This window comes from Trematomus bernacchii, unplaced genomic scaffold (assembly GCF_902827165.1).
Source record: "Trematomus bernacchii unplaced genomic scaffold, fTreBer1.1, whole genome shotgun sequence".
Taxonomy (NCBI): Eukaryota; Metazoa; Chordata; class Actinopteri; order Perciformes; family Nototheniidae; genus Trematomus; species Trematomus bernacchii.
In genome coordinates, this window is record NW_022987646.1 from 624,076 (window position 1) to 650,002 (window position 25,927).

The following is a 25,927-nucleotide window of genomic DNA, read 5'->3' on the forward strand; positions in this document are numbered from 1 at the left end:
AAGGAAAATCAAAGTCAACTGTATTGTCAATCTTCCAGTTTGTATGTACAGACAGAAAGATCGAAATACCATTTCCCACAATCCCGAATATAATAACAAATGTAAAAAATAAGTGTGCAAATATGTATATATAGTCAATGTGGACACATTAAGACCTAAATAAAAACACAACAATCAATATGTACAAAATAACAGTCACTTCAATTTTATGAGAATGTACATTAGTGCAGATTGTCCATAGCAGCGTAAAAAGTGTCTGATGCTGGATTTGAGTGTCTGAGTGTGTGGGGGAGTTATAGTCTATGGGGGCAGGGAGGAGAGGGGGGAGACCTCTTACAGTACATGTCTTTTACAGCTTGCTTGAGCCATATTTAAATGTTTTGCCAGGCTACCCTTCATTTATTTCCTGCTCATTGCATTAATGGATGGCTTCATTCAAATAGATATGGTTCTGCATTACTTTTCTCACAGTGCTTAGTGACAGCCTTAGTGACAGCGTGAGGAGCACTGCCATCTGAACGGATAGGTTGCTGCTGGTGGGATTAACACTGTATGTGCAACCTATGATCCCTTAACATGCAAACCAAAGCAGTCTGTAAAGCTCCAATCTCTGTGAGCCACACAGAGACTGGAGCTGCTGATGCAGTGTAGAGTAGGTTGACCAGAGATATGCTGAGAAGGGTTATTCTCGGGTAAGTCGTAGCTGTAGGCGATAGCACTGATTGTCGAGTGGTCGCTCCCACCGCATCCGCTGCTGCTAACTTTGATGTCTGAGTGCAGGCGTGTTGTGACAGCACACGCTGACTTCACATCTGGGTCCCTTTCCTGGTAGGAGGCTTACTAAGTTACGGTTGAGTTTGTTGACAGTTGCCAAGGATTTCCTGCTCCCTGAAGGAAGCTTTGGTCCATCTTGGTACCAAACCAGCAGCTCTAACCTGCCAAGTTTACATTTTCAGATGGAGCTGCGACTTTCTTCAATGTTTCAACAATCCTGCACATCAATAAACAAAATGATATCAGCGTGAATAAACACTATAACGTAACAAAACAGGGAGCTTTTCTCAGCTCCCTCCACTCATCCGTTTTTTAATGTGGCTCTGTCCCTTCCTCCGTCCCGTCCTCTGGCAGCTTCAGGCAGCAGTGATGGAGCGAGTGTGTGTGTCTTATTGTTTGTCATGAAAATAGGATTTCAGCAGATGGATGGAGAGATCCTGGAGGGACCAGCACAATATGGATGAACTGTTATGGTTACCAATTTAGTACATCCCAGATGGAGGGTGTTGAGGAAAATATTTATTTGGCCCATACCTTTGTTTACGTTTATCATTTTCTACTCCCCTCGCTGAGCACAGGCCTGCGACCTTGGGCTGCTGTGCTCTCTGTGTTTCTGTCTCCATATTCCTGCCTGTTGGCGTCAGCTGATAGAGGTGTTCTAGTGATTTGTTTGTTATGTCTTGTAATGCAGAATGTTGATGATTCTCTCAGAACCAGCTAAATACATGGGACTGGGGTAGAGATCTTCAGTTAGGCACGAGCTGTGTCACTTTTTGTCTTCAGCAAATGTCTTTGTGAATTCTCCGGCCGTAACTTCAAATACATCTCCAGTGTTTGCTTCAAGTTCCAGCCCTCCCGTGTTCTCATTGTGGTTTGACTCCATGCTCCAGGATTTTCCATTACAGAGGGGAGGTGGGTTGAATCTCCAACTCTTAATTGTTTTACTTAAGTTCTTTTAAAAATAAACTACAAATAGTTGTGTCTCACCAGATGACTATAGACAAGGCAAGTTTATTTATATAGCACATTTCAACACAAGGCTATTCAAAGTGCTTTACAAAAATGAAAGACATTAAGAGCATTAAGAAACATATTATGAAATGGCATTTAAAAACACTAATTTAAAAGCAACAATATAAAATGGCATTTAAAAACGCTAATTTAAAAGCAAAGATGCATGGATTAAAGTTACAATGCAGTGTGAGTACACACATCTGAAATGTTTCGGTCTGACTCAATCGTTGCTAACTTTTTAGCAGAAACAGTTTTCTATCACCTCCCTTTCTTTCTACTTTCTTGTTTAACTTGTCCTTTAGTTATTTGAAGTGTTTCATGCTAAACGAACCCCCCTTTGGAAGATTCTAATCTGACCCCATGGTACCTTTTAGTTTTCGCCGAAACTATTCCTCTTTTTTAATTGCACATTTAGTTAGCTATAGACAGCAACATACAGGAAAAACACTTTCACCCACCTTTTATTAGCGTCCAGTGTTTCCCCTAGGATGGAGTCATAGCAGCGGTGCTAAGGCAAATGTGAGCGCGGAGCGCGTGGAATCTTTTAGTGTGCGTGCGTGCGAAGTGCCCCCCCCCCAATATGTTTCTATGTGTCTGCCAGCACAAGAAAGGCTCTTGAGGCTCTACAGGTGTATTTTGCAAAATCACTTTTATTGAACATACAGTAACACAAATACTACACATCCACATAACAAACAATACAAATAAAATGTATGCAATTTAATTATTTTAACCTGCTTTATTTGGGGGTGGACCTCACACTCTGCGCCGCTGCTGAATGTATATAGGGGAAACACTGGCGTCATAGTTTGTTCAGGGCAGTATGTTGGATAGTAAATACCCCTTACATCCCCTAAAACATGAAAAGGGAGTGAAGCCCAAATCAAGAACAGAACATGACACATTCATCCAATCGTTCAGTATTTTTCTTTAATTTCCTATGAATAACTATCAACATATTGCCTGAAATTGTTTTCCAAGTCCAAGTATAGAAGTTTCCGTGTTTTTAATAAATGAAATGTTATGCTGCTTAACTTTCCTTAATGAACCATCCTTCAACATTATATTGAACTTAAATCAATTATACTGATTTAACGCCGTGTATGAGAGGATGGGTTGCGTCTAGAAATATCAGTCTCCTGAAACACACTTTATCGATGACTTATTTATATCTGGATTGAGCTTTTGGGTGTGTTGTCCTATTATTATTACACACAAGTGGTTTAACAACAAAAATGATTTCCACATCTGTTTGAAAATCACTGTGGCTGTGGGAATAAAGGAAGTGGGTGTACTGTATGAAGGGAAATAAGATCTATATCCAGGTGTTTGACTGTCTAAACACCATTTCATAGCTTGGCTCATTCCTCTTTTGTTGTGCTTTGTGTCTCTTCTCACAGTCAGTACTTAATATATTATTTCCAGAAGTGAAACTATACTCATCAAGTCTCTTCCTCTTCTTATTTTCCTCCTGACAGCTGTCTTTACTATCCAGGCTTTACCAGAATCAAAATGTCCTCAAATTACTTTTTAGCATTCATCCACTCTCTCCTCACTCACTCTCTGTCTGACGGACTCAACTTTACAGACAGAGTTTCGTTTCTGATATTTTCCTTTCATTTCCTCTGACATTTAATAGCTCACTCTCTCCAGACATGTCTGGATGTTTTTGTCATGCTTCTCCATGACGTGGTTGTGAGATTGATGAGGAAGTAGGAACCAGGTGTAGCTTCCCCTCTACCCCCTCCCTCTTCTTTGATATTACACCATCTGTAATGAATGGGCAGGTGAAACAAAGTCAGTTTTAAATGCAGAGAGATCTTCACCCACTCACCCACTTTGTTTGGTGCAGACAACTTCAGTGGTCTTATCTGTTTTTGCTCTTCCACTGCCCGTGTGGTGCATGCTGAGATAACAACAACAATCTGTGGTTAGTGTGGGCGCCGGCGGAAGGAGACAGGTGTTGTGAAGCCTTCCCTTCTGACCAGGAAGCTGTCCACACAATAGGGATGTCTCAGGGCTTTACAGGAAGGAAGGTTATTTTGAGTTTCTGTCTTTAGAGATTCTTCAAGAGATTTGTTTTGCAGTTTTTCCCCAAAAGGTCATGGATTCAAACCTGTGAACTGTCATCCAGAGTTTTATCTGCGAGGTGGAAATATTACAGACTCACCAGCTACGTACGTATTTCTCTCCCCGGCCATTAAAATGGTCTTCTGCACCGGAAAAACAAACACATTAATTGTCCCATTTTGTATTAGTTGTCGTGGCGCTCTGCTTATTTGTCAAGTGCTGTTTGTGTGCTGTTCTCCAAAAAGCAGTAATTTAGAGTTTCAGTGTTATTACCACAAGTGTAATTGCAGCAGTACAAATGTATATGTGTGGTCCAATAGCCCAAATTGTCACAGAGGCTGATGGGAACTCATTAGTCCATGAAAGTCTTTTGCCATTTTTGAAAGTTAATTAGATGTTTAAATTGGAGCTGCAAAGGTGAATGGGTTTGGATCCTTTAACTCTTGTCATTGGCTTGCATCAGCCAAAGGGAAATGGCCACTCACAAAGCAAAGTCAGCCACTGAATGGGCTAAATCCCCGGACTAAATTAAATGTGTCCTTGCAACATTGTGTGACAGCCACAGAGAGCTCACAGGAGGATGGATTATGCTCCCGCTCCCCTCAATTCTGCCTGCTCTCTTATAATGGAGAGTCTTTGAACCCATGTAATTAAACATTCGTCTCAACTGCTGCAGAGACACACACACACACACACACACACACACACACACACACACACACACACACACACACACACACACACACACACACACACACACACACACACACACACACATACTCTCACACAGCCAAAAATGCTTTTATCATTGAGTTGTAACACATAATTCCACCCATTCATTTATTGCTTTTTAACTTTTGAAGAATCCCTTGTCGAAAGATGTGTTTTTGTACCAATTACTTCATCTTCAAAGCTAGTCATTTTCTTGTACTAATTAGCGTGTTTGCGGAATAAATTGGCTATACTAAGTTTGATACCTGAACTTAGGACCATGCTACATAACAGTAGTAGTTTGAAACGTTTTTAGAGATTTTGAAAATTATTGTGACACGGCACCTGCAAAGAAATGTTGTGTTTTGTCCTGCTGATTGCTAGTTTGTGACCGAACAATAACACCTATTCAGCATAAACAACATGAAAAGAAAGGTTGACTACACCCACTGCCTTACACAAATGATGTGTTTTTTTTTTTACAGATTTCAACTAAATGTAGATTTGTTGATGTTGCCTCTCAGGAAGATGTGTGTGACAGTGTTGATCCCCTGTGCTCCGGCGATAGCTGCCACGTCCTTATCCGTCACGTCAGGGTGTCAGAAACCCCCCTGGCGGCACTCGTAATCTTTCATGGGAAAACAAAGCTGGACCAGGACCTGCCTGAAACATACAAGTGAGTTATACCAAACACATGACCTCTGTTTGCACTGCGAGGAACATTGTTTGCTGTCCTGCTGATATCTGATTCCTGGGTTCACCTGTCACTCAGTCTGACCTCCACCAAGGCTTTGTTTCCACGTAATATCAGTCTTTACACTTCCTCTTTCATTCGTTCCTTTGAGATAATTATTCAGATTTATTTGTTAATTGTCTGGCATTGCATTGAATCAGGTTTCATGTTACCATACCATGGAGCCTCTGTTGCAACAGCAAACAAGTGATTCACATTTCATGGACTTGCATCTGATTAATGAGTCACCAAAAAAACGTTTTGCTCTCTTGAATAACCTCCAAACTCCAGAAAATAGATGTTGATGAATTTAGGAAAAGGTGTTGAATCTTAAATACAGAAACCTGTTGCACTGCAGTGTCTTTTCAATCCTATTTTCTCCCTTGTCTTTCTTCCAGCTGCAGGAGAGCCATGCTGCCACCAGTTCGATAAAGACAATTCACTCAGTATAGAGTATAGTTACCTTAAAAAATTAACTATAAATGATAAGAGGAACTTAGCGGTATATTGAATTCAATCAGATGATGTTTTAGAGAGGAATTTGTCCTCATCTTTGGTTAATGTTTGTACACACTGTATGTACTCTATGAGTGTGCATATAGCACTTTCCCTGAAGAAGGGCTTCAATGAATCAATGTTTGTGTGCGTGTGTGTGTGCGTGTGCGTGTGTTTTGGGTTGTGTCAGCTCTGTGCCGCAGGAATCTCCATCGATCTGAGACAACAGACACAAGACATGTGGAGCGAGGGAGCTGGGGAGACGGGTGGAAGGATGGAGACAGGAAGCAGAAGAAAAGAAGGTAATTTCCAGCCATAAAGCAGTTTCTCATATCTGACCTGCAGCTGATCGATCGCTTCTCCTGAGAGGAGCACACTGAATGTCTGCCTGGCTTCCTCCTATCACTTCCTCCTGGGTACGTGTAGACGTTTCCCCCCAAATAGATGTGGAAACATATTTGTGAAATGCCTCAATAAAATACAAAGAAGTACAAAATGAAAAGTCGAAGTGTAAATAGATTTGGAGCCCACCAAGTATTCAACATTCCCGAGAAATAAGGTTTTGGCTGTAAAAATAAAATGTATCCTCAGCCTGAAAACACTCAAATATGAAAATTGAAGTATTAGATTTATGATTGACAGGAAGTCTTAACAGCTCACAGTGGGAGATCTTGCATTTGTGTGTGTGTGTGTGTGTGTGTGTGTGTGTGTGTGTGTGTGTGTGTGTGTGTGTGTGTGTGTGTGTGTGTGTGAGTGCGTGCGTGCGTGCGTGCGTGCGTGCGTGCGTGCGTGCGTGCGTGCGTGCGTGCGTGCGTGCGTGCGTGCGTGCGTGGGTGCGTGCGTGCGCGCATCTGAGTTGAGAGCATGTATTAAAAAGTGTGTTAGAAGAGTCTGGGTTGGACGCAGCTCCGTGCCTCAGGTGGAGTTTATCACTGCCTGTAAATCTGAAGAGCACACAGGAGATTCACAGCACATTACACATCCTGACAGAGCTGCATCCTGCCTGCCTCTTTCTCTCATTTATTTTCATGTCTTAAAACATGTCAGTGTCTATTCAGGGAGGTTTACTTTTAAGTCAAATCCACAGGTTTATTTTTGCTTTAGGTATCCATAATGGTTGTTTTCAGCTGGTTGTATGACTTAATAGGTTCAATAATAAATCCAGCTCTGTGTCCTCTTCACTGCCTTAAGAAAAATATTGGTTTGATATATGTTTTATTCGTTTTCACAATGCTTCACAGTTTTTATATGTGTGTGTTCTTTTGATGTGTCTGTGCCTCTACAATGTCTAAATGCTTCCAACTTCAGCGCTGTAAGTATTCACACAGGTCAGACTAGGAAGTGGGAACTGGGATAAAGTATAAGAAAGAAGTGTTCAAAGTCACACAGAATAATAAGTAAAGAGTCACTATGTTGACCTGCTTTCCACTAAAACATTCCTGATCTCTCATTTTATTGTTCTTGAGAATTGTATTGAGAATTTGAACTGAGACTACTTGGTCTGAAACAAAGCCTGGAGTCCTTCCACAGCAGTTCAGGTCATGGCTGTGAAGAGAGTCAGTCACATTACACTCACTTTGGCCCTCACAGCGAAATCCAAAGAGAGATGAGTGGGAGTCGGGAGAAGAGAAATTGGATTGTGGACACAGTGAGTATTGAAAGTAACAGGAGATGTATTTCAACACTTTAAAGCTATGGAGGGAGTGAAGAGAGAAATGAGAAAGGGAGCTCTCAGAGCATCCTCGGGCCATCAAAAGAAGAAATAAAAGAAGAGAGAGAGAGTGCTCAAGAGGTGCAGTTTAATGATCTAACAGAGGGTGGGATAGGTAGCGTTGGAATAAGTGGCCTCTCTTGTCGACAAAGGGATTGGCAGTTGGAGGAGAGAGAAATGGACAGGCAATATGGAGAAAAATTAATAAGTCCTCAGAGGCAACAGTGGCATGACAGAATCAGAGAGTGGCTGAGCTGAGAGGGGGGGGGGTGTTGGGAAAGGAGGGACACGCACTGGACGGAGGAGGTGTGAAAGAGGAGAGTCAGATAAATGAATCAAGCGAGTTTCCCGGGGTTTGTGTTTGGCAAAGGGCAACATGCTACACACTCTGCCTGAGGAAGAATGATATTTAGGAGGTGAAGGCAGATAATGTCTCACTTTCACTGCGCCAGACCTGCGGATATGAAGAACACTCTGAAATGTTATCTGTCTATGCTCGCCAAAAGGCTTGTTACACAAACCATCGCAAAAACACACACCCAGAAAACACAGAAACACAGACAGGTTTAGGATTGAAGTCGACATTTCAGTGTTGATTGCTAGCCAGATAATGTTGCTATATGTCTTCTCCTTATCTTTTACCTGGACTCCACCATTTAACAACGGCTGAAATTGACATTTTTAAACTACAATCATGAAATGCAGTTGAATCACTCTAGTGTGTGTCTGTGTGCGTGCATGCTTGCTTATCTGAGTGTGTGTGTGGGGGTGAGAGACAGAGACTTATGAGACATTAAATAGAAAAGAAAGAAATAATTCATTACAGATTGCGTGCAGAAACACAGTGTCCCGCACTAACAGGGTCATATATTTGAACAAACGCTGGTGTACCACCTCCTACCCAAGCATCCTTGTGGAATATCAAAACACTACTATCTATTTGGTTTGCCAAGAACTATTGACTTCTGGCTCCCTCAGTACGATTACACTGCTTTTGCTTCGAGCTTTGTTACAAACTTCACAAAAAGAAAGACCTTGCCAGTCAAATGCGGCTCCTCCTCGCAGGGAGAAAATAAATGAGAATGAGACACAGAGGAGGTAGTCTGAGCATCTATCTGGCTTATTGTTGGGTTGCACAGTATTGCACCAGCTCTTTTGTTCAGTTATAGTAATGGGCAGTAGGAAACTTGCCTTTAATCGTCAGGATGCCTCCCTCTTTATGTTCACCTGGTGCACCCTGAGGATGTGTTTCAGTCCATCACAGCTCACACAATATCTGCCCTTGGTCTTTGTGTCTTTGACTTCTTTCCCTTCATTGTCTGGCTCCTGCTTTGTCTTTCTCTCCTCGCTGTTTCCAGCTGTTTCCAGTGACAGTGTGAGTGATATCCGCCCTTTTTCTCTCCCCAGTGTGTGTGTTCTCTCGTGACACTGAGCGCATCAGCGTGGAGACTGACGCACCGCCCTGCATGTGCGTATCTGACAGTCCTTTCTTCTGAGTTAAACAGCTTCTCCTTCCTATTCTCCTGAGGGCTGCTGGGGATGCTGACAGCGACCGATCTGTTCCCTTTAATGTCAACATGATGCATCGCACTTAAACACACAGGCACACCGTCATTTATGCTATTCCGCTGCTCCTCAAATGTTGACTTACTTTTTCTATGTTTGACACCAGCATACTGCCTAAACACACTTGGCTGGATGTGCACAACCAGAGATGAACTTTGCCATGCACCTGCTGGATGAATCAGAGCTGCGCGCCATTCACCTGGACGCCTTCAAGTGGTGCTACATCCAGGCGCCTGAGGGAGAGGCAGTGGAGGCGAGATCAAGGGAGGACAAGTTGAGTAAAGAAGGAAGAGATAACAAGAGTTGTGAGAAATTAAGATTGTAGGGCTGCCACAGGTGCAGGTTTATAGAAATGCAAGCCATGCTTCCGTTTTTTTAGATTATTGATGTGCACAGTTGCAGCGAGATTGATGAAAAAAGGGAAGGGCAAAAAAGAGTAAAGGTAGAAAGAAAATAAGGCTAGGAAGTAAAGAGGGGAGTGAAAGAGAGAAGCTAAGGGTGTGAAGAAACAAGGGTATGAAAGAATAAGAGATGGACAAGGGTTAGTGTCACTGAACAGGTTGTTGTATGAGACATTAGGAGTAAAATCACCTGACCTTCGGTGTTCTTTGGTCATGGCTTGGTGCTGTCAGAAAAAGATCAAGGTCATTGGCTAAGCGACACACTGTAGGTCAATCTGATTGAGTGAGAGCTGTCAAACAGATTCAACGTTACCTTTATCGTCCCTTTGAGTTGGAAATTGGTCTTGGGCTTTTCATCCAAGGTGCAGCCTAAAAAAAGACGACATACAACAACATAGAGCTGCTCAAATCTGCAAATACAATACAAGCTGTAATGACACAGGGATATATACTTTAAATCTATACAATTCAATATGGGGATCTCTGAACCTCTGACCAGAGGGAAGTAGCTGGCACCCGGTGTAGACCAGGGGATATGATTTGATTTGTGTGTTTAGAGGTAGACTTAACTATATTTAAAGTGGACCTATCATGCTATATTTGAATAATATAGTGTAGGACCATACCTATACAAGGCATATTTATACTTTTTTTTTTTCAAAATACCAAACAGATCATGCATTTTAGCCATGCCTCATTTCGCTTAATTTGACATTTTTTAGCTCTGTTTTTGCAAGGGCAGATTCTGTGAGAACAGCACCATCTACAGGCCTGGCATATGTACTACAGCGTCTCCAGCGCTTTCGAACGGCAATGGCCGTGGCTGTCTCCTCCTGATAGGTGGAGAGTTGGCCCAATAGCCGTAGTGCCACCGTCCTGACGTCAGGACAGTGTTCAAATCTGGATCAGTTTTTATCAGATCCGTTGCAGCCCCTTTTTTAGAGATTTGGGTATGGAGGAAAATAGAGAGGGTTGTGTTTTCTGACACTTGGTGAGTTCCCTGGAACACCGGGGACACATATTCATGTATAAAAGACGTACAAAAGTGCATTTTGCATGATAAGACCCTTTAAGACAACGAGGGAATAACATGTTTTTAATCTTTCTAAGGGAATACATCATGTAATAACAACATCTAAAAAACTATTGAATTATGATTACAGCCACCTGCCTTGGTTATGTTGCCTGTTGCCATCCTTTGTGTTTTCTTTCTCTCTCATTTAACAGTCTTTTATGTTTGCATACAGACAGGCCAAATGAGCCTTCACAGTCCAGTCTGGAAAGATTTGCATTTGTTGTTGTTGTTGTTGTTGCTACATTGGCTTTTATCTGCCTGTGAGTACATTGATCCAGATGGACTGAAGTGTGATTGTCTTCTCTCCAGAAACAGCATGCAGAGTCTCTCTCTCTGATATTTCAATCTAGAAAACACGACTCCTACACATGATGACTGTGTAATTGTGTAATTATCTTCCTCTCTTTATGACACATGCCGATTCTTATGTACTTTGACAAAATATAACTTCATTGTCAGTCTTCAATAACAATAGTCATGTTCTCACCCAATTACACAGGCTGTAACAGAACACTGTGTGAGTTGGCATTAGCATTCCCAACAGCAGCGGTTGCCTATGACAACTCATCGTATTATTGGCTGTGTTATTATAAGCATGTTAAGCCATATCCCCTCTAATGCTGTTATCTCTCACTGCTGTCAAGAATACAAAGAAATCTTATCGTTGACCTTTCTTAAATCTTGGCAAAGCTGCGTTGTTCTTTAAAAACACACATGAAGGGAAACAGCGGAAAATTCTCTTATCTCTTGGCTTTGAAATAGAAAATGCATTAAGGCAACAGCGGGCTTTGATTCAGTTCTTCTCAAATGTACTTTTTAAAAAAAACAGTTGTAAGGAGAAACATTAACTAACTTGCTCAGCGGGTACACTGTTTCATTCTTCTTCCAAACCATGTCAGTCCACAGGCCAACATCTCTATACACCTGTAGTTAAATGTGATATATTACATTTCTGCTCAGTTAAAGGTGGGGTAGGTAATTTTGGAGAAACCAGCTCGAGATCGCTAAAATTTGAAAATACACAGCCGGAAAAAATCTGCCACTTCTTTACAGAGCCCCTCCTCCAACACACACGAACGCGCACATGACCAATGAGGGCACGAGATAAGTTTGTGCACAGATGGAAGGCTGACAGGCAGGTAGGCCATCCAGTTATTTTAGCCGGCCCGGCTAAAATGATTGGTCGTGCTTTTTACAGTACTACGGCTTCCTCAGATGACATTTTTGTATGGATTTTTTGTCAAAGCACTTAAGATATTCATTGCTATCGGGATGTTAAGAGCATTCCATTTAATATAACAAAAGGTGTATCTCGAGCAGGTTTCTCAAACGTACCTACCCCACCTTTAAGGTTTTAAAAACATATTATAGTGTATTCTGTAACACAATAGAGGGTTAATATTGCCAACAATAAAAACAACAGTGGGTGTAAAACGCACAGTTAAAGATAGCTGGCTAATGCATGGGAGTCATAATAAACTAAAATTCGCAATTAAGTTTATCAGCTGTCACCAGCAGAGAAGCCACTGGAACACTGTGTGCCAATTCTCGTTCGGTTTATTTTTAAATGGGCGGCTCGCAGTAATTGGGTGATTGCAGGGGAGTCTCTGCTGCTGCTGTTACAGGCGGTGTGTTCATGAGAACAGCGTAGTGTGAGGAGATTCTCTTTTTATAAACGTGGACCATTTGTGTTGGCATGTAAAACATAATGGTTCTCGCACACAGATGCACAGATGCACACACACTCTTCATTGAAATGTCCCCTGATGTGGTTTGCCTGATCTTTCAAACTGAGTTGTGTGTGAGTGTATGACTTCTTGCCTCAGGGAAACTGGTGGGTTAAGTACAGCTAAGTGTGAAGCTAGTGTGAGTGGAAGGCTGATTGGATGCTCTGCTGATTTTAATGAATGATCATTAGACTGGTATATTTCATCATACCTGCAGAGAATATACCAGCCTCTCTACTTTACATTTTCAACCTGTCATAAATACCTGCAGTGAGAAAATCTTACTCTGAGGGATACTAAAGGAGGTCTCAGTAGGAGGTAGAGACAATCATGGCCACATTTACTCAAGACGATGTTGTGTTACATCACGTTATACAGTTAATGTCTGGATGAAAAGGGTTTAGCACCATGGACAGAGCTCATCAGTCTGGACCTGGCTACATTCATAATTCATCTCACTGTTGTGTCGACAGGAGTTGGGCTTTGTGACACCTAAGCATAGAATTTGATAAAAGTTTAAACATGGCGACCCATTTGACAAGATGTACTGTGAGTACTTAGATATAAATGTGGCAGTGCATTGAAGGTATTCCTTAGGCAGATGAAGATCAAAGTTATGAAATAAGAAACCAGATTGTCGAACACCTATAGTTGATGCGCTTTGCTGTATTTTAATGCTGAGGATTCAATTGTAATCCCCTCAGTGACCAAGTGGGGTTCAAGACCTAAAATCATGCTTAAGAAGCAGCGTGTAAGTATTAGTAGAGAGTATATGTTGCTATATGCACTGTGAAAGTGTCTTCAGGTGCACCTACCGATAACACCTGGAGATCTCCATACAAACTGAGTTACTAATCCCATGTGGATGTACCGCTCCATCTGTTGTAAAGTCAGTCTATAACACAGAGGCCACAGGAGAGCAAAGAGAGAGAGGTAGATACATTTACAGTACAGATACATACTGTAGTCTGTCGAAATAACGTACTATTTTATACATTATGTTACATATATCATACATGAAACAGTAACGTAGGTTGTACTCTGCAGGATCTATACATGTGTTTGTTATTTTAAAATACATTTAGACAATTTGTCCATAGTATTTTAAATGTAATACTACTGTAGGGTAAAAATGTAACAAAGTCACAAGGACAGATCCCGAAACAGATTCAGTCGTGAGTTTTGTCCATGTTGCGTTTCTTAATATATTGGTTCCCTTTAAGTGTGATTAATTTATTTCCTTGTTGTCCAGTGCTAATAGAGTGTAGGATGGTACCGATAAATACACTCTTCTTTAAAAAAGTAGGTGTTATGAAGGTCTGTGGCCCAGGTAAGGTTTACCCAGGGTATTGACCCATTACACTTAAGTAAAGCAGAGCTCTCAGGTAGAGGATAATCTTTGTGGCCGCCTGCTGTGCTGTTAGCAGCAAAGTGAGCTGGGTCAATCTGTCACAGCTCATGCATGAGCCTGAAATAGTTCAAACGTCCCCACCCAGAGCAGCTGGTACTGCACTCAGATCTTTTGTGCAATGTAATTAGAAAAGTTCTTCTGCTGCGTTTGCTCATTTTAGGAGGGAGAAACTCCAGAAATGTATGTTGCAGCTGTGATTCCTGTGTGTACACTTCTGAGAAACCAGATTTGGACCAAATGGACCGCAGTCTCCTCTCATCTCTGTGTAGAAGAAGTTTGTGAACAAGTGCTGGTTTGATACAAAAGAGATGGGAAAACTCTAGGTGTAGTTTCCTCCTGTGTGTTCTCTGCAGCTCTTTTCTTGCGGTGTCTATCCGTGCTAAACGGTCTTAGAATTCCCCCGTTTCTTTTAAAGTCATAACTCAGCAAAACAACATTTGTGAAAAGATTCTGAATGTGTGAGTTTTGTATCAGCAAACAGTGTATCTGTAATTGTGGTTTCCTGCTTGGCTCAATCTCATCTTTTACTGTGTGTTCGAGCAACTTTTGACTTTGTGCGGCTCTAAGATCTCCGGGGTTTGTCTTCTATCCAAATGTTTTTCTTAGAGCACTGGGAAGTATACAACCAGCCAATCATAACACACTCACAAAAGCTCACAAACACCTTCTCTCTTCCTGTTACCGGCCAGCAAAGATGCCTTGGCTCAGCATCCACGGTATCATTCTCCTTTTCTCACCTCTTCTGACCTCTTGTGTTTTTCCTCTTTCGTCCTCTAAATCTTACAGCTCTTTCCTCTATAGTTTCATGCTTCAATAATCCTCGATGAAATACTACCACTTTATAAAACAATGTTATTTATCCCATGCTCTCTTTTTCACTTTTCCTCTGTCTATTCTTTTCTTGAAATGTTTGTCTCACTATCTACTTTTCCCTCTTTCTTGTGTCAACCTCTGTCTCTCAATCTCTTAAATTGAATTCTCTGTGCCTCATTTGTTTTGTTTCCTGTCTGTCCTTCTTTCTCTTTCACTACTGTGTCAGCCGTAATAAGTGAGTTAAATTGCTAGGTGCCTAGGGGGAAAGAGAGAGAGAAGGGGGAGGCTGTATTACCTTTTTGAGCAGACCCGTGGAAAAGCTTCCTATCTCCACAAACACACACAGTCAATGAAGCTCTCTGGAGTTCCTGGGATTTTTTTCAAGTAAGCTGTTAGTAATAAGAACAAATACCCAGTCAGCTAAGGATCACGTCAACGAGGAAATGTCTAGTGTAGCGGTTTCCAACCTGTGGGCCGCGGCCCCCTAGTGGGCCGTGAACGCATTGCAAGTGGGCCGCCAAATAATTTGCAAAACATTATGATTTGTGTGGAAACATTTCATTATTAAGATTTTTTTTTTTTTTAACCTCTTTTCCTTTCCCTTTCTTGATCCTCCTTAGCAACGGTCATTACAGTCCTTGACAGCGGTCTGTTCTACTGGATTAACAACGTGTCACATGTTCTGAATTGACCAATCAGAACTTTATGTAGAATCCGTATTGGTTATGGTTGAATGTGGGCCGCGAAAACATTTTAGATTCTTAAGTGGGCCCTGAGTTGAAAAAGGTTGGGAACCGCTGGTCTAGTGTATTCCTGCACACATTATATTTCAGAACCATGGACAGCTCAACACCTCCAGCCTGGATACAGGACAGTTTGACGGACTGGTGGTTGGTGTGTTTACGTCTGTTTCTCTAGCTTGGTCTACATCCAACACGACCAACAGTCATTCATCGACAAGCTTACTAAAAAGATTGCTTTTAATCAGAGTTAATAGCCCCTCCCCCACTTAGATGGCGCTCGATGGTGTGGTAACAGCTGGCAGGACGTCATGTTTCTGGCTGACCTTCCAGCCCTCTGTGTTTTATTGTGTGTGTGTGTGTGTGTGTGTGTGTGTGTGTGTGTGTGTGTGTGTGTGTGTGTGTGTGTGTGTGTGTGTGTGTGTGCGTGCGTGTGTGTGTGTGTGTGTGTGTGTGTGTCAGTTGTAAATGCTTTTAGCTCTCATTGGTGTGGGGAGCAGAAGATAAAATGTTTAGGAGACAGTGCCTGCTTTCTCTGTGTTTGTGCTTGTTTGTGTTTGTTGTGAAAGTGGTGTTTTTCGTTTCTTTACTAATGGTTGAGCTAACATTTAAGCAGTACAGTTTCTGACCGCACAATGTTCGTTTTGTGGCCTAGAGATAGAATAAATGGTTTTCTGGTTGGTGGCAGCTGCCTTTGTGTGCATCTGTGTGCGGAGCTAAATTGGTTCTCTCTTCTTTAGAGGAACCTGTGACTTGTTGCGCTCCCTTTGACATCCGATTGATCCTGCTAATCAATAGTAGCTCTGTGAATCTAAGAGATTTTTCTTCCCTTATCTTCTGGCCATTTTAAATGTTCTGACATGTAAAGGTTTGTGGGGTTGTAGCAGAGAGTGAAGTATTTACGAGAGTTGAAATTCTGTTAGCTCACCTGCTGTCTGGAAGGGAAATGTTTCATTTCCTGTGACAAAGGATATCCATCACCTTGTCAGGACGATTCAAAGGTCACCTAGCAGACCAGGTGGGCGGGGTCATCACTGTCAGTCTGCGTTCAATTGGACAGCCGGACAGCGGTTTGAGTGATGGACAGCAGCACCCAGAGCTGATTCTACCTAGCAGATTGATAAATGATTTATTTCCCCCTCAAAGACACACACAAGACACATTTGTTTACAAAATGGGTCGGGCTGTATCTTCTCTAGAAGCATTTCAAATGGAAGATGTGCACTTTGTGTGTGTGAATAGCATTTGTTTGCTCCCTAATGAGCACAGTTTTTATTTTGGTTTGATTTCATTAACTTGTCTTTCACCTTAATGTCATGTCAGCAACTATTGTCCATGCATTTGTGACATGCAGTTTCAGTTTCTAGTTATTATGGTTCCCAATTGTTTTAATGAAAGCTTTATTTGGGCGAAGCTGTAGCTCTCCCATCTCTTCACCATTTCCAACAACAGTGTGCTGTTCAATGTGATTTTATAACTGCATCTTGATTTACTGGGCCAGCCTGTCAGCGGGGCATTATGTTAAGTTAAATGTCTATAGCTAATGATTCAGCCCTATAAAGTAAGTGTTCTCATAAAACCTGGAACAGAAACAGCAGTTTTTCACATTGAAGCAGAAATGCTTTTCTTTGGTTGCTTTCAAATTGAAGCAGGCACATCTGTTGCCAGCACACTGAGATATCATTTTAAATAAATGTCGAAGTGCACTTTAAAAGAGGAAGTTTTAGATATCACAAATCACAGACGATTGCAATATGTTTTAAATTGTATTTGTAGCCACATCATATGCTGTGAAAACTAAATTGCCTCAACTCAGAGCTCTGCTGTGTAGCTTCCAACCACATTCTTTATTAGCATCGGCTCAGAAACCCAAACATCCATAGTCCCACACTTTGCTTTTGAAGCTCAGAAAAAGGAAGTTAATGAACTGTTGAGTTGAGATGATGTGTGTCAGATCAGGAGGGAGAACCGGGGGAGCTTTATGGTTAGACTTTGTAATGAACATTTTGTTTCATATTTCACTGAATATTTTTCAAATTTGCAGCACCACAATTTTCAGTTTAGACAAAGATGATTCAAGACAACATTATTAGTATAAAGGACTAAAGTTCACAAGGAAAATATTTAGATTTAGAAAACGTACTTCTAGACCATGACTTTCTTATTCCTTGTATATATTTCACGTATAGACACTTTCTTTAATTTTGTATTCTTAATTTTTTTGCATGCTGTATTTCTTCATGGGGGTACATTGCATACTATATTACCCATTTACAAAAACACACACACATATTTGTTCTGTCCTCTTCACACAGTGAAAACAGTCAGACCCACACACACACAGTTACAGGTGGGGTTTATGTGCGCTCATGCAGGCTCAGATGCACAGGTGGAGTTTTGAATTGCTGTGTAATTGCATTTTGAACTTAAGCTTAAAGCTTAGCCAAGCATTCAGCTTCTCAGTTAGAATATGCATGCAAATGTATTAAAAGACCTGCATTTGCTCCTAGACCAAAGACTCTTCCCTCCCTAACCCTCATCTTCCTCCTCATGAACAACAATACGGCACTTAACTGGCTTAAACTGTAAAGCTCTCATATCTAAGCAGGAGAGGCAGGTTCACCTAGGGAAACACTCAGGGTACTGTGTGTGTGTGTGTGTGTGTGTGTGTGTGTGTGTGTGTGTGTGTGTGTGTGTGTGTGTGCGTGCGTGCGTGTGTGTGTGTGTGTGTGTGTGTGTGTGTGTGTGTGTGTGTGTGTGTGTGTGTGTGTGTGTGTGTGTTGTGTGTGTGATATACTGATAAGCAGGAGCTTATTAACTGCTTGGGATGCAGCCTGAATGTCACTGGTGTTTTTTCTCTCAGGTCAGAAGCATTGTTGTTGTTTCAGAGCCGGCGGGATGTGGGACGGTTTCCATCATGTAGTTCACGTTTGCATTTATTTTGGAAAGGGCTGTTTTTAATGAAAAGTGTGTGTGTTACTTGTTGGTGAAATAATGCACCACTTAAGTATGTATTTGCTTAAAATGGACCATATGAAGAAACACATGTGTTCAGAAATGTTTCAACATTTTGGGGAAAAATCCTTTTCCATTGGGAGAGTTAGAGACTCCGGGCAGAGACTGTGCCTAGTGAAATAGTTCAGCAAATCTTAAAACAGCTACTTGACTTTTTTATGCTATGTTTTTAGATAAGATATACAAACAAGATATAGTGTGCTAGTTGTGGTTGATAGTTAACATATATTCTTGCAGGGAATGTTATGAATAGAGGTTGGTTGCTTGCTTAAATAGATATTCAAATTGCCATTGTTTTTAAGATTGTGGTAATTTCTCTCCTAAATGACAAGGCAACTTAGCTTTACTTTAACATTCCCTTTGCCCCCTTTTTAAATATAGGTCTAATTGAGTGCTGGTATACAATGAATGAATGTAATTTTGTGGATTGAACACATATAAATAATATTGAATCTGTGAGTGTGACTGCAACTTCTGGTACTCGAGTAAAGAGTCTTAATGACGCCCCTCCCAACAATTACAAAGCCAGTTTTATGTTATAGAAAATGTGTCAAATGTGCCCTTCAGTTAATTTAAAGTAAAGCAATGAAGATAGGTCAGTGAAAACGACGTCACCTCTTATGCAATCAGCATATTTACTGTATCTCTAGTTATAACTGCAGACACTTAATAAATATCTGAAAGTGCTTGAAGCCTAGTTCCTTTTCCCCTGTTTACAGAAAAAATAGAGAAAGAAAAGAATCTTTTTTTATCTGACCTAAATGTGTTTCCCTAGTTTAGCTTTCAGAACAGTATTTTCTTTCAGAAGTGCAAACGAGACCATAGAGGATAAATTGCTCCTAGGATAAAATGTTACCTTTGAGCCCAGATAACGTCTGACCTTTTCCAATCTGAAGCCTGTCAAAATCCCACATCACAACTGCTCTTTTCGCACTTCTTCTCTCCTTTAGTGTTTCCAATTAAGAGCACACAATGTCAAAATCATCAGAGAACAAAGTCAGCGCCACTTCTTTGAATTTACTCCTAGCTTCTCTCAACATAGCGGATCCTTCTCCTTATCTCTAGTAAGAAACATGGCGTCCTGGTATTCGCAAAGGGCCAATGTACTGTCATCCTCCGGCTTTCTTTAAAGTCAAACTCATCCTCCTCAGTCTTCTTCCCCGTCTGATAGATTAGTGATAATTCAGCCAGGCCCAGAGAGCATCTTCAGAGAGGTTGTTGCACAGAGCTGACACCAGTCCGCTGGATTAGGCTCATAAAGCCTCAGTGGAGATCCTACAGACTGTTCTAGAAGCACACACAGAGGAGGCTGTTGATCCCCTTAGGGTCACTCTTTCCTTACCTCGCTTGCCAATAACACTTTCACGTCCACTCTACTATATCACTATTACCAGCTTAATGATAATGATGTTGAGCTGAAATAATAAATCGATCAGTCAGTCAAAAACAAGACGTTTGGCACGTATTTTGAGTAGATGTTTTGTTGCACTTTCTAATTTGTTTTTGCCGCTTTTTTGTGTCTTAACTGATAGTACACTAAATATCTAGATTGAATTGTTAGTCTGACAAACAAGTCGCCTTAGACTTTACACAAATTATGATATACATTATTCATTGTTTGTATTCATTTGCACTAACTGATTAACTATATCAAGAACATTAATGGCATATTAATTGATATATGAGTTAACAGTGCTTCTGACTGGTCTTAAAATGGAGGTTGGCGATATATGGACTTTAATTTATTCACATTTGTGTGGGCTATATTAGTTTGTCATGACGCTCTGTTGGTCTGATAGCATAATTGTCCAGGTTGTAGGGTCCAGCATTATAAATAAACACAGTGATTGAGTTCATCATATTCCACTCAATTCAAAGAAGCAGAAGTTGAGTTAATTGAGTTTACATCTGTGTTTGGAGGGTAAAACACAGAGGTGGTGTTAGTGCCTGTTGAGCCATAAGAAGATATGGCCGAGAAGAGCATTGATTTTCTTTGGAAATTATGCAGTTTAATTTAATTACTGTAGACCTCAAAGTGTTTTGGTGACATTAATATCTCAGTGTGATTGTGTTACCATCGATGACAGGATGATGTGTTTTATACGTACTACGATTGTTACATATCCATCCCCGCTGCAGAAAGCCCCCCAGCACAACACCCCCAAATTACAGATTTTTTGCTGCGCACAAAGTGTTTAAGGTTCACGAAAATATTTAATTGACATTAACTTCATTCAGAAATTATGAAACGGCTTTTCATTATGATTAAAATCCTTGGACCAAATTATGTTTATTCCTAAAGGTCAATCCACATCAGCTGAGTGTGACCAGGTGAAAACACCTGAACACATGTTATTTTTCTGAGCCCCGTCACGGCACAGGTAGTAACGGTAGAATAATTTGTTGTTAAGTCTTTGATATCTTTTTAGTTGTACCTCCTTAGGAAACTATTTAGAGAGAAAAGCAGCCATTTGATCAGTACATCAGTATCTGGCTCTGACTACTCTTGTGTTTTGTTGGTGTCTGGTGTCCTCTCACATGCGATGAATAATTCAACCAACATCATATTTCCTGTCTAACGCCGAGAAATATTACTGAAACGACTTGACATTCTTCCAGATGTCAACACAGCGGCCATTTTGCTTTTTTACTAATTACAACTGTAGAATAAATATTTCAAAAATCCCATCTAATAGTTGTATGAGAGTCATAATTCTGGGGGCTAAACCACTTTATTTTAAAGGTCAAGGAATGCATTGAGTCTAATTAGGAGAAGGCACATATGACTAATACCATTGTTTTGGCAGCAACGTTTTATTAATGAAAATATGAATTTACATGGAGTAGACATAAGGGATGTCTTGTAACATGTAAAAGAATTACTAATTATTTTCAGCTTTCACACCTTTACACTTAACCACATCTATTCCAGACATGATGTGGTTTGTACCCTTTTATATTTATCCAACTTCAAAGATGGATGATATTCGGTGACGTTTACAAAATATTAAAAACACATATACCTCACAAACTACACCCCTAGGTCTGGTTACCTGAAGAAATCTTTGGGGAACTTAAATTGAAAAATAAGAATTTATTGAATTCAATCTGCAATTGTTGCAACAGATCTTAACTTGCAGTGAGTTATTGATCATTATACTGCAGGCCATCAATAAACTAAATTATTTATTCTTTTTTTTTTTTTAATGGTACCTACAGTAAAGGGAAGGAAATATTGTCTGGACAGGATTCAGGCTGAGCTCAGCATTTACTGAAAATATTATTTTTTGGGCCTCCAGAGAAGCACGGACAGTAAGCAAATAATATATTTATTTTTTTGTACAAGTTGGAATGTATTTATCTCTATACTGTATCTCTCATTGTTATTTGTATCATATTGTGCACAAAACTCAACTTGTATGAAATTCATTTTATCGTACAGAAAGTCTAAATAGAGACAGACAGGAGGTCAGGTGGACAAATAGAGTCCACCTCACTCTTAAAGTGTTTTACATGATGATTGTATGTGTTTCACGGCCCATGTGAGCTACTCATCTGGGCCACATGGGATAGCAATACAATGAGTTTGCAATATTCGGCAAAATAAAAAGTATGTATTCAATATATTTAAACACCAAAGTATGATTAACATCACCTGTCGAATACCTTATTTGTTCTGTGTGGTTGTGTTGTAAATAACCTACGTATAGGTCTCTCATAATATAATCCTAACAAATGAGTCAGCGCATCAATTTAGAATTTAGAGGTTTTTCTAAAGTCATTATTTCATACAATGACTATCCTACACACACACACACACACACACCAGCGTGCACACACACACACACACACACACACACACACACACACACACACACACACACACACACACACACACACACACTGGTATGATCTCAATTCCTGGCATAAAGCATATACCATAAAAGCGCAGAATATTACATTCATAAATAACATAGAGCCTCTAGCTTTTAGCTCCATGCTGAGTTTGTGGTCATGATGGTGGTAAAGCACAGAGTTGCTGAGGTTAATGAAGTTTCCTTTTGGGAAGATATTAATCAAAGCGTTTCTGCAGCTGTGCGAGCCAGACACTGTGAAATCCAGTCATCTATCCGACCAAATGCACGCAGTCACATCTCCAAATCTAATCTGCCTAATAACTGTGCCATGAAAGAAGCGATTGAGCTCCTACCAAATGGCTCCTACCAGTCTATCACCTAATGGATACAGAGCTGTGGAATATTCCCCACAGAATCCCAGCGCTCCCTGTCCAGCTGATGCGGCAGCTGTTGCCAGGATGCGACGGATGCACGTTACCTGCAGAAACACAGGAAGGACACCAGTTGTGCCATCTGGCTTACACAACTCAGTGGCACAACCCAATGATTGAAGCCCTGTCTCTGTGCAAAAGCAGGACACACTGCGTTTCCAATACACTCATCTTAGCTACAACTTTCTTTCCAGATTGATTTTCCCTTTTTGAAAGTTGGTGAATTGCTTTAAATACTCATTCTCATTATTCAAGTCAAGAGCTTGCTGCAGTGTAATTAGTGTTATCTGAATATGTGTGACTCAATGATTATATCCTGTTTGACATAGTTGGTATTTATTTCTGCATAGCCTCACAAGACAGATGATACTAGTGTGTCATTAAACCCCGAGTTCATTCACGTAATTGTACTCGCTGTCCATCGTGGAGCACATTTTATAGTCCATTTTCTGTGTGTTAATTTCCGTAGACATTACAGCAAAGACTATAGAACTGTAAATGGTTTTAACTGCGTGAAAAGTGTGTGACCCCTCGCTGTGTTTTGTGTTAGGCCGTTTCCTCCTACCACTGAAATGTTGCACTAGATAGCAAATGCATCATTCATTTTGATGCCATTTTAAATCTGTCCACACCTCCCTGTCCAAGCTCTGGAGGGCGAGGGATGAAATACACGGACATAACTCTGTTATTTATTATTCGCAAAAGAGGAAACAGACAGGAGCGATAAAAAGATGATATGATCACAAAAGACAGTTTTATACTCTTGTAATCACTTTGAAGAGTTTGAATGACACCAGGGTGAAGTCAGGGAAGGCTAAGTTAATGCTTTAGAAATGAGTATACTTAAATATTAATGAGGTTCTCGGAAAAGAAGGGATAAAAAGACAGCTGAATACAACATGGTGTAGTTCAGAAAGTTAAAGAAAACGACTCAATAGTTGAATATTGTTGTCTGTGGTGCTGAAGGCAGCTTTTGATGTGAACATATACTGTAGTCATGTTTCTGAGACATTTGTATTAAAACCATAGTTATGAACCTAGGGCAAAGAAGGGTTGCTTATATATATAGTTGCCATAGACTATGACGACAAAGTCTTAAGAATGGCAAATACTTTCTTCATCTCTTTTAACATTTAGTCGTAATATTGTACAATTTTGGGGAAGATCCAGGCGATCTTTTAAAAAAAAATCTATTCAGCTTAACAATTTATACTTTCTTGATTTCAGAAATAATTCTGCAATACATGCACAGACTGGCGGACACATCATCAATTACTCTTAATAGCTTGCTCTTAAAGAGTTGCTTAATTGGCGTAATGTGTCAAACTCATAGCTCTGTCCTACAGTCAAGTGGTAAGGCCGTATTTGAGGCAAAGCAGTAAACGCAGGAAGGACAGGAAGCTGTGTCTCTCCTCTCATGGACTATATCTCCCCTAACCACCCCCCCTCTCTCTCAGCCTGTATAATTTGCCTGCGATGTGTTCGGAATTACATGTCACATTAAATAAGGCAATCTGGCTTCTGCAGCCACTGTGTGTGTGTGTGTGTGTGTGTGTGTGTGTGTGTGTGTGTGTGTGTGTGTGTGTGTGTGTGTGTGTGTGTGTGTGTGTGTGTGTGTGTGTGTGTGTGTGTGTGTGTGTGTGTGTGTGTGTGTGCGCGCCGCGCGTGCGTGCGTGCGTGCGTGCGTGCGCGCGTGAGTGCGTGCGTGCGTGCTATTAAATTAATATCTGGCTGGACTTCAGTGTTCAGAATAAGCAGCAGGGGGTTGTAATATATCTGGTAGACATAGAGTAAATCATTCTTTCATCTGTGTGGCCTTCATCACTCTTGCTTCTGCAACTATTTAAAGGAGGGAGACCACTTTGTTTATTTTCCGGTTTAGAGTGCTGAAATATAGTGATGTGGCGCCGGTGTTATCATGAGCCATTACTGCGGAGTGGGAGAGATGTTGCTGAGTTAAATGCGCACACATTATTGTATAAATATTGTATTATTGTGGAGATTTCTTTTCTGATGTGTTCACTAAACCATAGAACATTCTGTAATATATATAATCATGGTATTAAACTCAGACCTGGTGGCAGACCACCTAAATCCATGAGTGCACATTTGATATCGAGGTTTATTGATCTTGATGATTGATTACAAGCATCTCTCCCTATGTGTGTCTTGAATTTCACTGAACTGAAAACAGCATAAAGACATATATTTGCATTTAAGAACTGAAACACAATTTTCCAGGGCATTGTCGATATGTTGACCCAGTTTCAGCCCAGCAGGTCCGGGGAATTCACCATCATCTAGCCTACATGTAAGGAACATGTCTCAATCATTGAAAATGTGTAACATTACTGCAAACAGTACACGTATATGTTTATTTTGAAGATAAAATATAAATTGCGATGTAAAATTATTCACGCTTTGCCATATCTCCTCTTCTGCCTGTGCTTGCTCAGGGCTGACCACCAGACTCACACACACACTCACACACACACACACAGTTAGTTCAAAGACCTGCATTTATTCTGACAAGCTGTTATGTGGAGACTATCCAACATTCACACACATTACGTTTCTTTACTTCCCATCAGCTTACATTTAATGTTCAGGCCTACATACAGTATCTCTTGATATACATATGGCCTACACATTGACAACAATAACGTTGATTTCTCTATTCTCAGTGACTTCAGATTGATCTCAGAAGCAATACTTGTTTTGGCATCTTTGAGAGTCAATAAACCCCACCAATAAAATGGTAAATGATAAAAAAAAGTCTGTCTTTTACATTTTAAGCATATCATTTTTAGCTGTGACCAGCAGCTATATAGGACCAAAAATATCTCACAACCCCTTTAGTAACCATCATTGTTTTGGGCCAAGGAGGCTGAAATTCAGCATCAAAGTCACATTTTGGGATTTTGGATTTGAATTGTGTGATTGTGTTCAGACAGTAAGATTGGCTGAAAACCAAAATGTGAATCAAAATGCAAAATGTGTTGTTTTTATACAAGAAGTGTGCTGCTTACCTTAGTGACAACTTGGCTTTTGTTGAGTGAGTTGAAAGCTTTCGTGACCCTGCAACACCAGAAAATACTCAGTTTGCATCAGCAGCAGCTAACAGATACACAGAAAGTACAGCACCTATGGTACAGTAAAGTGGAGTCAAGGAGAAAACAGCGAGTCTTCTATCTGTATCTATGTAAGTATGAATAGGAATGCACTAGTACTTTTTCAATTCAAACCTTTTAGTGATGTCTGTTTCTGTCTCGTCACCTGCATGAAAGCACATGTTGAGACAATCACCGTAATATCACAGGTCAGATTGCTTATCATCGGCACAGTGGCACAACAATGAACACGGTGCAAATAAAGACTGTAAT